The sequence below is a fragment of the Macaca thibetana genome, chromosome 15, assembly GCF_024542745.1.
Source record: "Macaca thibetana thibetana isolate TM-01 chromosome 15, ASM2454274v1, whole genome shotgun sequence".
Classification (NCBI taxonomy): Eukaryota; Metazoa; Chordata; class Mammalia; order Primates; family Cercopithecidae; genus Macaca; species Macaca thibetana.
The window spans coordinates 29,833,701-29,848,529 of record NC_065592.1 but is presented as its reverse complement, the minus strand read 5'-3'; the positions used below and the strand labels follow the sequence as shown (position 1 = coordinate 29,848,529).

The 14,829-nt window shown below is 45.1% G+C and overlaps 1 protein-coding gene across 4 annotated transcripts in view; it reads left to right on the top strand.

The window, feature by feature from the left end:
- Nucleotides 1-14,829, top strand: part of PALM2AKAP2 (PALM2 and AKAP2 fusion) — a 534,816-nt gene that overhangs the window by 403,941 nt on the left and 116,046 nt on the right. The window contains exon 1 of one of the 4 annotated variants that reach the window (XM_050761430.1): nucleotides 8,695-8,825. The exons of the other annotated variants lie outside the window; for them this stretch is intronic. The gene's annotated coding sequence lies outside the window, so the exon portion shown is untranslated. Of the gene's footprint in view, nucleotides 1-8,694; nucleotides 8,826-14,829 lie in introns of those variants that run through there. 4 annotated transcript variants of the gene reach the window in all.

Here is a 14,829-nt window from a genome sequence, read left to right as displayed (position 1 = left end):
TTAACAGCCTGTGCTTAAAAGTTCTGAGGGAAACACTTGCAAATTACTAGAAAAATGTTACGGTCCTATTTTTTAAAAAATATTTTTAAAAAATAATTTCCTGTTTTATCTAAAATTGAAGAGAAGTTAAGCACCACCGGAAAAGAAAAATAGATTTGCATTTAAAATGCAGGTCCCTAATGAGAAGAAATTCACTTGGTTGACTCACTGAAAGCTGTCTTCTGGGACTCCACACCACTATTGGCACTGTTTTCCAGCATTCTATCTATGAACAAGCTGTGTACATTCCAAGTATATTAGGCATATTTTATGTTTTCAGTGCCATGCTTAAAGAGTACCTTGTTGTATGCTGTCTCTCCATTACGGCATGAACTCTGGGAGTGTTTACTAGATTTTTTAAATGCTTCAGTTGCTAAATGAGATAAAAGTCTCAGCCAAGAACCAAGGAACTTGGATCTCATAGGACTTTGCTCCTGTTTATTATCAAAGTAATACATGGCTACATTCTTGTCATTATTCCACAAGATTTGAGGCCTCTGGAATCAAGGTACCATCTTGCTTTCCTCACCAAGGGACTCTGTCCTCTGTGCTCTTTCTCATTTCCCAACTCTGTCTTTCTCCTACATAGATACCCACTTTTCACGCTTTCCAACACAGGTCTGCCCATGCTGCTTTTTGTTGTTGAAGATTTTAGTTTCGAATAGTGTTTTTTTAATTAGTATACTCGTGCCATTTACATGTATATTACAATGGCCAATTTGGGTGGTACAATGTTATGTCAATGTCGAGAAGGCACAGCCCAGCTACAGTCTGGAACACAGTGTAAACAATTCCATGGGGAAATGTTGCCTGGGTTTTGGAATGTTTCTTATGGGTGTTTTTAAATGTCTTTTAAAAAGAGCCTCAAGCAGCTGCAGTGAATATAATCAGGTCACCATTTCCTTATGTTAAAGGGTTTGGCAGAGGAGAGGCCAAGTGTGAAGATGCAGGGAAAGGAAATAAATGTGGAACAGGCAGGAAAGAAACTTACTTGGCCAGGCCGGGCGCGGTGGCTCAAGCCTGTAATCCCAGCACTTTGGGAGGCCGAGACGGGCGGATCACGAGGTCAGGAGATCAAGACCATCCTGGCTGACACAGTGAAACCCCGTCTCTACTAAAAAATACAAAAAACTAGCCGGGCGAGGTGGCGGGCGCCTGTAGTCCCAGCTACTCGGGAGGCTGAGGCAGGAGAATGGCGTGAACCCGGGAGGCGGAGCTTGCAGTGAGCCAAGATCACGCCACTGCACTCCAGCCTGGGCGGCAGAGCGAGACTCTGTCTCAAAAAAATAAATAAATAAATAAAAAAGAAACTTACTTGGCCACAGGAAGCCAGAGACCCCGGAGAGGAAATAAAGGAAAAGCAGGAACCACAAACTAGGCTAAGAACCACAGTAAACACAGTCTGAGAGCCAAGTGTTCTCTTATGACACCATCCGTGTTGCTGTGTTTGCTTCTCTGTCCTTTCTTCAAGTAAGGGTGACTGTGTCCACCTCCGGTGGTTCCCAAACCAGGCTGTCATGGAATCAGATGGAAAGCTTACGCAAACACAGATTCCTGCTCTCCGGATCACCTAGAGAAAGGAACCTGGAAATTTTCTTTTCTTGCTCTCCAGCTACTCCCAATGTAAGTCAACCTGGAAACCACTAATTTACATCTTAAAAGCTGACCACCTTATCTTAGGGAGAGGCCAAGCCCTTGGAGAAGAGATGGTTTAGAAGGGTGTTTTTAATTATGTAAAACACAACTGTAAGTCAATGCAAACAATCCATAGACTAACATATGCCAGTCTTAGATCATATGCATTCCGAAAGTTGATGGTTAAAATAGTTTATGGGAGCCGGATGCGGTGGCTCAAGCCTGTAATCACAGCACTTTGGGAGGCCGAGGCGTGCAGATCACCTGAGGTTGGGAGTTCGAGACCAGCCTGACCAACATGGAGAAACCCGGTCTCTACTAAAAATACAAAATTAGCCGGGCGTGGTGGAACATATCTGTAATTCCAGCTACTCAGGAGACTGAGGGAGGAGAATTGCTTGAATCCAGGAGGTAGAGGTTTTGGTGAGCCAAGATTGTGTCATTGCACTCTAGCCTAGGCAATAAGAGCAAAACTCCGTCTCAAAAAAAAAAGAAAAAAAAAAAGTCTATGGATGGATCATGCCTGCTATAGAAAAGCCAGTGATGATTGGCTCAATAGAAAAAAAAAACCTGGGCTGGGTGTGGTGGCTCACACTTGTAATCCCAACACTTTGGGAAGCCAAGGCGGGAGGATGACTTGAGCCCAGAAATTTGAGACCAGCCTGGGCAACATGGTGAGACCCCGTCTCTACAAAAAATAAAAAAATTAGTGGGATGATGATCCAGAGATGACCTTTTTGCCATTAAGTAAGAACCAGAGATCATTGAGAAATGTCTTACTTTGGAAATCCGTAAACATACAAATCATCCATAAGGATGGTGTAAAACCACTAGTTGAGCTAGAATAAGCAAATGATCTTTGCAGATTCTAGGAATTAGTAGACTAAATATCCCCTATCCTCCTGCTTACACTCCTACGAACATAGTATTGGAGGTTGTCTGATGCTCACCCCACTATTTTTATGGATTTTTATCTTGAGGCACAATGGGTTGGGATTAGTTCTCCTAGACACTTGTTGTTCTGATTTCCTATTTCTTCTGAATTCTTTAAAAAAAATTTTTTTTAACTTTTGTGGGTACATAGTAGGTGGCATGTAATGTACAAATAATCACATCAGAGTAAATAGGGCATCCATCACCTCCCCAGTATTTTTCCTTTGTATTACAAACAATCCAGTTATAGTTTTAGTTATTTTTAAACCTACAATTAAAGTATTTTTGACAATTAACTTAATTTAAATGTAAATTAAATTATCACCCTGTTGTGCTAGCAAATACTAGGTCTTATTCATTCTTGCTATGGTTTTGTATCCATTAATCATCCCTACTCCCCTGCCTCCCCGCTACCTTTCCCAGCCTCTGATAACCATCCTTCTACCCTCTGTCCTCGTGAGTTCATCCTCTGAATTCCTACTATTAAATTCATTTTGCCTCCTATGCCTGGTCTTCACCCCACACCAACTCACACACAAACCCCTTCCTTGCCTTTGCTGCCCCAGACAAATGCTGTTATCAGAAGTGTAGGGGGTTACAAGAAGTGTTTACATCACAACATAACACTGAAACAACTTTAAAAGTGTATAGTAAATATTTTCTTTTGGCCCTCTCCGTGATCTGGAATTTCTTTTTACTGACTCCTCTCCACCACTCTGGTCTTTCATCCAACTTGAGAGATTTTGTAAACTTCTGAATTCCAAAAATGAATTGCAGGTTCAAGTGTATAAACATTTTCTATCTCTAGAGTTAGCACCAAATTATCTTTCAGATTTACCAATTTGTTATCAATCTGTATGCCCATCAATAAAGTATAATCACTTGATTTTCATCATTCCCTTGCCAAAAATATATATTTGTATTTTATATATTTACTCATGTTGTAGGCAAAAAAAAAAAAAAAAAAAAAAAAAAATTAGCCCAATATTTCACTTGCACTTCTTTAATATGAAGAGTTTGAGTATCTCTTCACAAGTTCAAGGGTCAGTTGTACTTATTTATCTGTAAACTACGTTTTTTTGTTTGTTTTTTTTTGTTTTTTTTTTTTTTTGGAGACAGTGTCTCACTCTGTCACCCTGCTGGAGTGCAGTGGCACGATCATGGCTAATTGTAGCCTTGACCTCCTGGGTCCAAGCAATCCTCCCATCTCAGCCTCCCAAGCAGCTGGGACTACAAGCATGTCACCACACCCACTAACTTTTTTATTTTTTGTAGAGATGGGGTCTCACCATGTTGCCCAGGCTGGTCTCAAATTTCTGGGCTCAAGTCATCCTCCCACCTTGGCTTCCCAAAGTGTTGGGATTACAGGTGTGAGTCACCACACCCAGCCCAGGTTGTTTTTTTCCTATTGAGTTGGTAGTTTTCTTCAGTTTTCTTATTGATTTGCAAAAACTCTTCACATATGAGGAATAGTAACTCACTGTCATATATGTTGCAAATATTTCCCCCAGTTTGTTTATTCTCTGAAATTTTCAGTGGTGCATCTGATCCCATGAGGATCCCACTGGGCTTGGGATTACTGCTAACTTTTCAGTGAACTCACCCGCTGTTTGGTGGGAAAGCCCTAGGGACATAGAGCTATTCATTTGGTGTGAGTCTTTTTGTTTCTGTTGTTCTTTGCTTTTCCTGCTTTTTCTTTTCTTTCTTTCTTTCTTTCTTTTTTTTTTTTTTTTTGAGAGATGAAGTCTCATTCTGTCGCCCAGGCTGAAGTGTAGTTGCCTCATCTCAGCTCACTGCAACTTCTGCCTCCAGGGTTCAAGTGATTATCCTGCCTGAGCCTCCCAAGTAGCTGGGATTACAGGCACCTGTCACCACACCCAGGTAATTTTTGTATTTTCAGTAGAGATGGGGTTTCACCACGTTGGCCAGGCTGGTCTTGAACTACTGACTTCAGGTGATCCACCCACCTTGGCCTCCCAAAGTGTTGGGATTATAAGAGTGAGCCACTGCATCCAGCCTTCCCTCTTTTTCTTACTTTTTTTTTTTTTTTTTTTTAAATTTTCTAGCCAACCTTTATTATCTGTGGGACACATTTAGCACTTGTGAATTACTCCCAACTTTTTGGTCTTTCACCTTGCTAGGAGGAGGAAATAGTAAATTCCCTTTTATGATGCACTGTCTTGCCCCTACCTTCTTGTTTTCAGATCAGTTCTCTGAGACACTTATAAGTCTATTTTTCAGCTTCTACTGTTCTCTAAGTTTGGGGCATGTGTCTACTGCTAGATCATTATTATTTGCTGGATTTAGTTCATTTTGGTCAGTTTGGGGAGAGAGGGAGAAGAGCTTCTTTGAACCTGTATCTAGGCTAACTTCTTCCTCAGAAAGCTATTCTTTATTTTGTGTGTTTTTCTAGAAAGAACATTCTACTTCTTGGGTCCCCTGGAGGCCACTCTTTCTCAGGGGTGTAGTTTAAAGTGGGCCAGCAGCATGGGAGAGGCAATGTGAGTAAAAATGTACACTTAGGCCACAATGAAAGAAATCTTGATTTCCTCTCCCTGCAAAAAAATTTCCATGGAAGATTTGGTGCCCTTGATGGTATAGGGCCTGCGGGAACACGTAATATTTACACGTTCGAGTTATATTTCTCTCACATAATTAATAGCCATTTATTTTATTCAAATATGCTCCTAAAGTACATCTAGGAGAGTAAATATGCTTCTTTTATTATAAAATATTTTCAGCTCTAATAATCGTTATTATGTTAACACACATATGACGTGATGAACCACGAGCAGGAAGTGGGTGATAAAGCTAACCTTGCCCATTGCCAGTGTTTCCCAAACTTTCATGTTTTTTAAGAATCATCTGGGAGCTGTTAATGCAGTTTCATTGGCCCCGCCCCACACATCCTGGTTCAGTAAAGGTAGAGCCCAGGAATGTGCCTTATTTTTTTTTCTTTTTTTGTTTGAGACACAGCCTCTCTCTGTCGCCCAGGCTGGAGTGCAGTGGCATAATCTCAGCTCACTGCAACCTCTGCCGCCCGGGTTCAAGCGATTCTCCTGCCTCAGCCTCCCGAGTAGCTGGGATTACAGGCACCTGCCACCGCGCCTGGCTAATTTTTAGATTTTTAGTAGAGATGGGGTTTCACCATCTTGGCCAGGCTGGTCTTGAACTCCTGACCTTGTGATCCACCCGCCTTGGCCTCCCAAAGTGCTGGGATTACAGGCGTGAGCCACTGCACCCGGCCGGATTCTGCCTTTTTAACAAGCACCAAGGTGGCCCTACTATCTGTGGTCTTTAGTACTGGCTTTGAAAAATTCTGGGGCAAGATATCTCAACCTCAGCATTACTGACATTTAGGGCTCAATAATTCTTTGTTGGTGGGGCGCTGTCCTGTAGATGCTGGTAGCAACCCCACTAATCGTGACAATAAGAAATGTCTCTAGACATTGCCAAAATGTCCCCTGGGGAGTTCAATCACCCTCAATTGGGAACCACTGGCCTAGGAGAAAATAAATGAGAAAATGTTAATTAAAAACAGTGTTTACTTTTGCATGCAGCCATTCATACTCTTGCATGGATTTCATTGAACAAATTAAACAACTATTTCTGAGCATCTGGTATGTACCAAGCCTTTTATATTAAAAATATTTAATCATGGCTACCTCTTTAATAATTTGGAAGATGGAAGAAAACAAATGTTCTTATAAATTAGTATCTATTGAGCATATATTTTCCTAAATTAGTATTCCTAATAGGTTTTGAATAATATTCTAGAACTTTAAAATTAATATTAACAAAGCATTGACATTGCTTTAGTAAAGAAGCAATTCAGAATAAAGTTGGTATCTTTTTTTTGTTGTTGTTTTTTTTGAGATGCAGTTTGCTCTTGTTGCCCAGGCTGGAGTGCAATGGCACGATCTTGGCTCACTGCAACCTCCTCCTCCCAGGTTCAAACGATTCTCCTGCCTCAGCCTCCCGAGAAGCTGGGATTGAAGGCATGTGCCACCACGCCCGGCTTATTTTGCATTTTTAGTAGAGACGGGGTTTCTCCATGTTGGTCAGCCTGGTCTCGAACTCCCGACCTCAGGTGATCCGCCCGCCTCGGCCTCCCAAAGTGCTGGGATTACAGGCATGGGCCACCATGCCCGGCCTTGCTTTACTCTTCCTAATAATGAAACTAATTTTGTTTGTAAATTTTACACTTATTAAAATTTAGGAAAATATGAGAAGAGAATGATGAAGTACCTGCCGTGATACTGTTTACAACATCTCACATCTGATGTAATTCTAAAATTCTTCCTTAGAGAGTCTATGGTCCATATAAATAAACAACTGTGATACCCAAGCACACTCATTTTAATGTGAGTTTTTCACATGATATTAAAATGTTAAAAATAGGTCAGTATGTAGGGCACCCAAGCATTTAATTCCTTAAATCGGAGACATGAGGAGAAAAAAATGAAAAGGAAGGAAGAAAATAAGGAAAAGGAAGGAAGGAAGACAAAGTTGAGTCAAGGCTGAAGCTCTGTCATCTCTGAGCACTGGCTAGTAAATTCTGTTGAAATTCAACAGTATAAGAGACAAACAGGCGAAAAGGATGGTGAAACCATTTCCAAATATCGAGAAAAAAGAGCCTCTTGACATTCAGGAACCCTGAGAACAGCTGATGTCCCATTGTAGACTTCATCCTCTTGGGTGAAAGTGTGAATAGAGCTCAAGGCAGGGAAGAAGCCTTTTCTCTGGAGGTGCTATTTATGGTGCCCTTAGCCTGGATGGGCTTTCAGGGTAGTTCCCAAGGGTATCATTTCTTTGTATTGGAAATCAGGGACCTCAGTGGGTTAGGAAAGTAGAATCAGTCCATAGCTATTGTCTTTCCCTGCTGTGTTTGACATGTAAAATTGACTCCCAGAAGAGCAACCCAGGGCCTTGTCAAGGGGTAGGGAAAACAACAGACTGCCCTAGGGTGGAAATCTAACTGAGAGTGCAAGGGCGACTTGCAAAGCTGGGGAGAGAGAATTGCTGGAAAAATCATGCCTAGGGCAAAGCTGAATTCAAGAAATCTAACTTTTGTGATCTTCCTCGGCTGAGAATGAACGCCGCCACCTACAGCAGAGTAAGTCCACAGCTTGCTTTTGAAAAGTGTTGCTCTCTAGGTGGGCTGTTTGTGTGTGCGTGTCCTCTCTGAGGATTTCCAGACGGTTCATTTTCAAAGGGTCATTAACATTATTTAAATATTCATGTGGGGGAGGGGATGAGAGACTGAAATTTCAGACATCTCAAGAGTGAGGGATGGCTGGCCACCCGCCTAATACAGCCCCAGTCTGTGGATCCGCTGCCTCCTTCCCCCTCGGCTGGCTTTGTTAGCACACGCGCTCTGACACCGGGCCACCGGCTGCCACTACACGGAGGGCAGCAGGAAGGCTCTCGCGAGCCAGTGAGTTGGAAGCATCTCTGTCCACACCTCAGCCTCTGAACCCCATCGGGGGAGTCCCCAAACACGCGGCGACACCATTACTGCCACAAAGACGCACTTCGCAACCAGTTTCGGGGTCGCTCTGACCCTAAGGGCAGTCGTGGTGCTAGGTAAGGGACAAGGGGCTCTCTCCCCGCCTGAGTGGGAACTCAGTAGCTCCTGGCATTTAAGCGCACACAGGCACTCACACACTTCCACATACGCTCATGCGCACATATGTGTACACCAACACACACGTCCACGTGTACACACAGCGACACGCCACCCCGCCCCAAAGCCCCGTGCGCTAACAAGTATCCACATACCCAGACACAGCGCTCCCCTGAGTTAGGAAATACTCAGCTTTGCGCGCCTCATCCATCCCTCCGTCTTTCCCTCCCTCCAGTCTCTCCATTCATTCATTTCTTGGTTTGTGCATAGATTCCGCCGAAGTTGCTGAGAGGAGATGTGGGTGGATGGGGAGGAGAGGGGAGGGGAAGAGAGAGGAGGGCGGCCCCTGGGCTGGGCGACTGGAGGGGAAGCGAGGGGGCGGGGAAGGGGCGGGCCCCGGGAGTAGGCGGGCGGGGCTCCCCGCCCTCCAGCGCGCCCTGAGGCCGCCACTCCCTGCAGATGCGCTGGCCCCAGCCCGGGGCTGCCGCTCGCCTTCCCTCGGAGTCTCCTGGACCCCTGGAGCGGGAGGCAGCGGCCGCGCGGCGCTGGAGCAGAGCCCCAGGACTGCGCCTCCGGGAGCCGGAGCCCAGAGGTGGGTGTCCAAGCTGGGGCGGGGCTGGAGTGTCCTCGGGTGTGAGGAAGGGGTGGTCGAGGAAGGGCTGGAGATCTGGGAGTCCTCGGAAGCACCGCGGGCTTTTAAAGGGCTTTTTGTGGCCCTTGTCGAGCGGAGCGTGTGCTGGGAGAGGGCCCGGGTGGAGGGGCTGTGGCCATGTGGATTTGAATTCCTAGGTTTGTGGGAGGGCCAAGCCTTTGGCTACTTTGTTCAATGCTTATCGCTTATATATGCTTTAAAAAATAAACGCAGGACTCCGCTTCCCCCTGCATACACACAGAGCTGGGCTGTGTGTGTCCTTTTCAGAAAAAGCAGTGAAATCAAATGTGGTCGTGGCCGCGTCTCCTGCCCCGGGAGCTCTGGGAGGTGCAGCCGTTCCTTCTAGCTCGCAAGGAAGGCGTGGGTCCTGCCTTTTGGGTGGCAGAGCCGGGGGCATTTTCGCAAGTGCTAAACTTTTCAGAGAGACTGAAGTCAGGAAGGACCCGGCCCCGGCCCCAGCCGGAGTCTTTCGGAATAGGGTCCAGGGAGCTGAACTCGGGAGATGATGCAGGAGGAGCCAGCAGCCTCTTCTGCCCTGGGAGGAAGAACGCGGTCCGGGTCCGAGCTGAGCCAGTTCGACCTGAGGCTAGGACCTCAGCAGTTAGAATGTGGTATCTTATCCGGGATAAAGCCGGAGTTTGCGTCTCTGTGGGCCCTTCTTGGGGACACTCTGGGGTATGGGAGGAGCAGACCGTGGGGGAGAGTATTGGATAAGCCGTGCCTGAAATGTCCGTAGAGGCGCGCCCGCAAGGGCCAGAGCAAGGAGGCACTGGTGGCCCCGAGAAATCCCAGAGAAACGGAGTGGACGGGAGGGGAGTAAAACGGAGCCCGGGAGAGCCGGAATCCCGCAGCAGGGAGCTGGGGCGCTGGTAGCCGGGTGAGGACTGAAGGCAAAGGGCGAGACGGCGTGCTGCCGGGCTGCCGAGCTCTCCAACCCGGATGCCAGGCGCTCACCAGCCCGAGGGATCCCTCCCGACCCACAAAGAGGGCGTCTGGGAGGTAACTTGTTTAGAGAGATGGTGGATTCCACCTCTAGACCCAGGAAAGCCAGTTTCCCGTGTAGGGTAGCAGGGGTTTGGCTTTGATAGGCTGCGTGGTCAGATCAGACTTTGACATATCATTACCCTTCCCTGTAGCAGTTTTAAATGCAGCGCAGGTGATTTGGGAAGACTTCCTAAATGTATAATATTTCTCTTTGAAAAGAAACTTCACCTACTCATAAGTCTATACGACTCTCTCTGTACTGCATCTTGGAATCTGTGAACAAGCCCGTGTCTCCCAGGAAGCGCTCTTCTATCTCAATTCGCGTTTCACAGGCTCCTGGAGACTGCATGAGTACAAACTCCTCTCACCATTGGGATCCCAGGGAATTTGCTTCCTTGTCTTTTGTTCTGATTAGAGTTCATTTAAGCATCACACTTGTCTTTCTGGAAACGTTCTTAATTTAAATTTAACTAAACTTCTCTTTCTTCCAGTCTGGCAGCTTCCCCAACATTCATGAATAAAATTTCATAATAACATGTCTAGAAATGAGGTGTATCCAGTAAGGAGTTTACTGTTTCTTTAAACATAAAGACTTGGCCTAAAGAGTGTTTCAAGCAATGCTCCGCTGCCAGCTGTCTCCTCCCCAGTTTTGATCCTTGGACCTTTCTTTTTCTTTCTTTCTTTCTTTTTTCTTTTTTTGAGACGAAATTTCACTCTTGTTGCCCAGGCTGGATGCAATGACGTGATCTCAGCTCACTGCAACTTCCCCTTCCTGGGTTCCAGTGATTCTCCTGCATCAGCCTCCCAGGTTCCTGGGATTACAGGCTCCCATCACCACACCCAGCTAATTTTTGTATTTTTAGTAGAGACGGGGTTTCGCCATGTTGGCCAGGCTGGTCTCCAACTCTTGACCTTAGGTAATTCACCTGCCTCGGCCTCCCAAAGTGCTGGGATTACAAGCATGAGCCACCACACCCAGCCTGGCCCTTTCCTTAAAGGACATCTTCTCCTTTGAGTGGAGGCACACCAAGTTTCCTGCAATTATCTTGGACAGCACCAACAAAATAGTCCTGGGCCAGGGACAACAAAAGTAATGCTGCCTGTCTCCCAGTCCTTTACTTAACAGACTGCTGGAGAGTTCATTTCACTTTCTTTTTTGGGATGCTGAGATGCTAGGATGAGAGGAATAGCTGGGCTTTGAGATGGGACAAACATTTTGAAATACTCATTATCTCATAGTTTTGGCATGACAGTTGGCACCACTTCCTGCCTGCAGAGTTTGAAGTTATTTCACTTTCATAAGTGCCTTATTCTGACTCAGTAGCCTCAGGACCTCAGGCTAATAAAGTGAAGTAGGTTGTCTTAACTTCGTTATCAAATGAGGGAAGAATGAATCCACTGGATTTATTTCTATAAGTTTAAATATTTTCTTAAAGAACTAACATCAAATATTACTTCCAAAAATGTAAACACTTTGGACTTTCTAGTCATTGTAATTATTGTCTAGATAATTACAATAATCTAAACAATAACCATTACAGATTTGGTGAGCTCTTAAAATACTCATGTCCCAGATTTCTATCATGGTTATTACCAGCCTCTGCTTATTAAGGTAATGAGAAATGTTTCAAATGAAGATGAAATTGAAATTGAATTTGGATGGAGGTTGTGTTGAGGGATTTTAACAGTTGAAACAGGAGCATGCTAAAAACTTACTTCTGAAGACTACGGATAGACTGTTTAGTTCTAGTCTTTAGTTTTATACACGACTCAGCACCAGTAGAATTGGTGCTCTATCTTGAATTAGCTTTTGGAATGATTGTTTTTGATCTTGCGAAACATAGAAATCACTGCTTAGATTGTTAATCAGGGATTCTGTGTCAGCTATTGGAAGTGTGGAGTAATTGATTAGTATCCTAATGAGCTTCAACAATTTCAGTAAGTTTGGGTAGCAAATTGCACCTTTTTAAAAATTTTTTTTGAAACGGAGTCTCGCTCTGTCGCTCGGGCTGGAATGCAGTGGCATGATCTCGGCGCAGTGGCATGATCTCGGCTCACTGCAAGCTCCACTTCCTGGGTTCACGCCATTCTCCTGCCTCAGCCTCCCAAGTAGCTGGGACTACAGGTGCCTACTACCACGCCCGGCTAATTTATTGTATTTTTAGTAGAGACGGGTTTCACCGTGTTAGCCAGGATGGTCTCGATCTCCTGACCTTGTGATCCATCTGCCTTGGCCTCCCAAAGTGCTGGGATTATAGGCATGAGCCATCGCGTCTGGCCCACCATTTTCTTTGTACTGTGCAAACTCAACACCCAGAGGCAGAATTTCTGTAAAGCTAAAAATAAAGGAACAGCTTCAACTTCAGATTGTCTCACTGGCATGAGCCTCACCCAGCAGCACTTCGGATGGCTTGGGCCTCAGGGAAGAATGTTACCATGGATCATGATGGGAGTTAAGGTAATCCATATACATGTGTATCTTACTTTGTAAAATAATCCCCTCTATGAACATGTAATATTACTGTTCACATTTTGGACATTTTCCCTTCAAACACGTTTTTCATGAGTATATTATAGGAAAGTTAAAACCATCTCTCGCCGGGCGCGGTGGCTCACGCCTGTAATCCCAGCGCTTTGGGAGGCCGAGGCGGGCGGATCACAAGGTCAGGAGATCGAGACCACGGTGAAACCCCGTCTCTACTAAAAATACAAAAAATTAGCCGGGCGCGGTTGTGGGCGCCTGTAGTCCCAGCTACTCGGGAGGCTGAGGCAGGAGAATGGCGTGAACCCGGGAGGCGGAGCTTGCAGTGAGCCGAGATCGCGCCACTGCACTCCAGCCTGGGCGACAGAGCGAGACTCCGTCTCAAAAAAAAAAAAAAAAAAAAAAAAAAAAACCATCTCTCTTCTATTTATATATTTATTTATTTATTTTTTGAGATGGAGTCTCCCTCTCTCTCCCAGGCTGGAGTGCAGTGGTGCCATCTCGGCTCACTGCAAGCTCCACCTCCCAGGTTCACCCCATTCTCCTGCCTCAGCCTCCAGAATAGCTGGGACTACAGGAGCTCCCCACCGTGCCCAGCTAATGTTTTTGTAATTTTGGTAGAAACGGTGTTTCACCGTGTTAGCTAGCATGGTCTCGATCTCCTGACCTTGTGATCCGCCCGCCTCAGCCTCCCAAAGTGCTGGGATTACAGGCGTGAGCCACCGTGCCCGGGAAAGCCATCTCTATTCTAAAAGGAAAATCTACCATTTTGCTCAGAGAGAAAGTTACTGAGTTTGTCTATGTGATTTTAAGTAGTATTTGATTAGAGTATTAAAGAAATGGGATACTTCAAGTAACATAACACCTGATATTTAAATTTAAGTTTTAAAAATGTATTTTACCCATTGTTAATGTTGCTAATGAAAGTGTTTCTAAGTCGTAACCCCTGGTTAGCTATTCTGCCTTCTTGCCTTGATAAGTTGACTGGTGGTGAATGTGCTGTTGTCCTTCCAATGACAGCTCAGGATTTTGTGGTCATCTCAGCATAATATTAGCATAGATATGAGTTGTGATTTTATAGGATTATGAAACTATAATTGTGGAACTCCTGCACGGCAGACTCTGGAGGCTAGTTTTTTAGAAAACTAAAATCCCCGGTATAAGCTTAATTTCTGTCATTTGCCTCATTTTCTTGAAAGTTGAGTGCCAGAAGAGAAAAGGATCGAGTCTCTCTTTTCTTTCTACAATAAAACAGAATGTACTTTCTCCAGGGCTTGGTTCCTTTTTCCTGTTGAGGTGGATTCTGAGATTGAGTAGGGGCTGGAGAAAACAGAGCGTGAGGGAAAGAGACTGAGAACATACTCAGGGTGCCCTCGCCTCTTTTTCCCTTTTGTGCTCCTGTCTCCCATCTAGGAGCACCAGGGCTACCAGTCCTTGTGGGAACAAGTTTGAGTAGGATCAAGAGACATGTAACTGGACCAGGCGCGGTGGCTCACACCTGTAATCCTGGCACTTTAGGAGGCTGAGGCAGGTGGATCACTAAAGGTCAGGATTTCGAGACCAGCCTGGCCAACGTGGTGAAACCCCGCCTCTACTAAAAGAATACAAAAATTAGCCAGGTGTGGTGGCAGGTGCCTGTAATCCCAGCTACTTGAGAGTTTGAAGCAGGAGAATTGCTTGAACCTGGGAGGCAGAGGTTGTAGTGAGCCGAGGTGGAGCCACTGCACTCCAGCCTGGTGACAGAGCGAGAACTCTGTCTCAGAAAAAAAAAAAAGAAAGAAAGAAAGAAAGAAAGAGAGAGAAAAAAGAGTCATGTAATTGGAATTTGTTCCCATCTTGGTGATAGTCTCAGAGTGCCTCACATAGGCCATGCAACTGGAGAAGGTGCCCTGTGGAGGCAGAATGCTGCTGCTGGGGTCCTTAACCAGGCAGAGGGTGGGTATGAGGATGAGATGATGTAGCTTTTTTTGAGTAGGTTTGAGGGGTTGGGTTTTTTTGTTTGTTTTTTCTTCTAAGCCTTGGAAGCATGCATGAACTGGTTGAGGGGAGTGTGACATGAATGCCAGGGAAGGGGAGAGACCCGTAGAACTTACTGGGGAAGGCCACTATGCTTTGAACCCCCTTTTTTTTCTTAGATATGGGCAGGGGCTTTGTGGTTGTTTTTGATGCCTGATTGGAGCAGATGGGGTGGCAAGGCCAAATATGCAGATATTGTAGTGCCCCCTTTATCCAGAACCATGATGTGACCAAAGCACCCTAGTGCCTCAGCCAAGTTCTCTGTGAGATCTTGGTCTGTCACATAAACAAAATCTTAGTTCATTCATCTATACAAATGGAGATACCAAAACCTACCTGTTTCAAAACTTGTGTAAAATCAGATGGATATGGAAGCACCTTGTACATGTTGTATTCCCCCCAAAGTTGGTTGTTCTTAAATTAACCAAAGCCTTCTTTCATCTTCATTACAGATGCAAATGA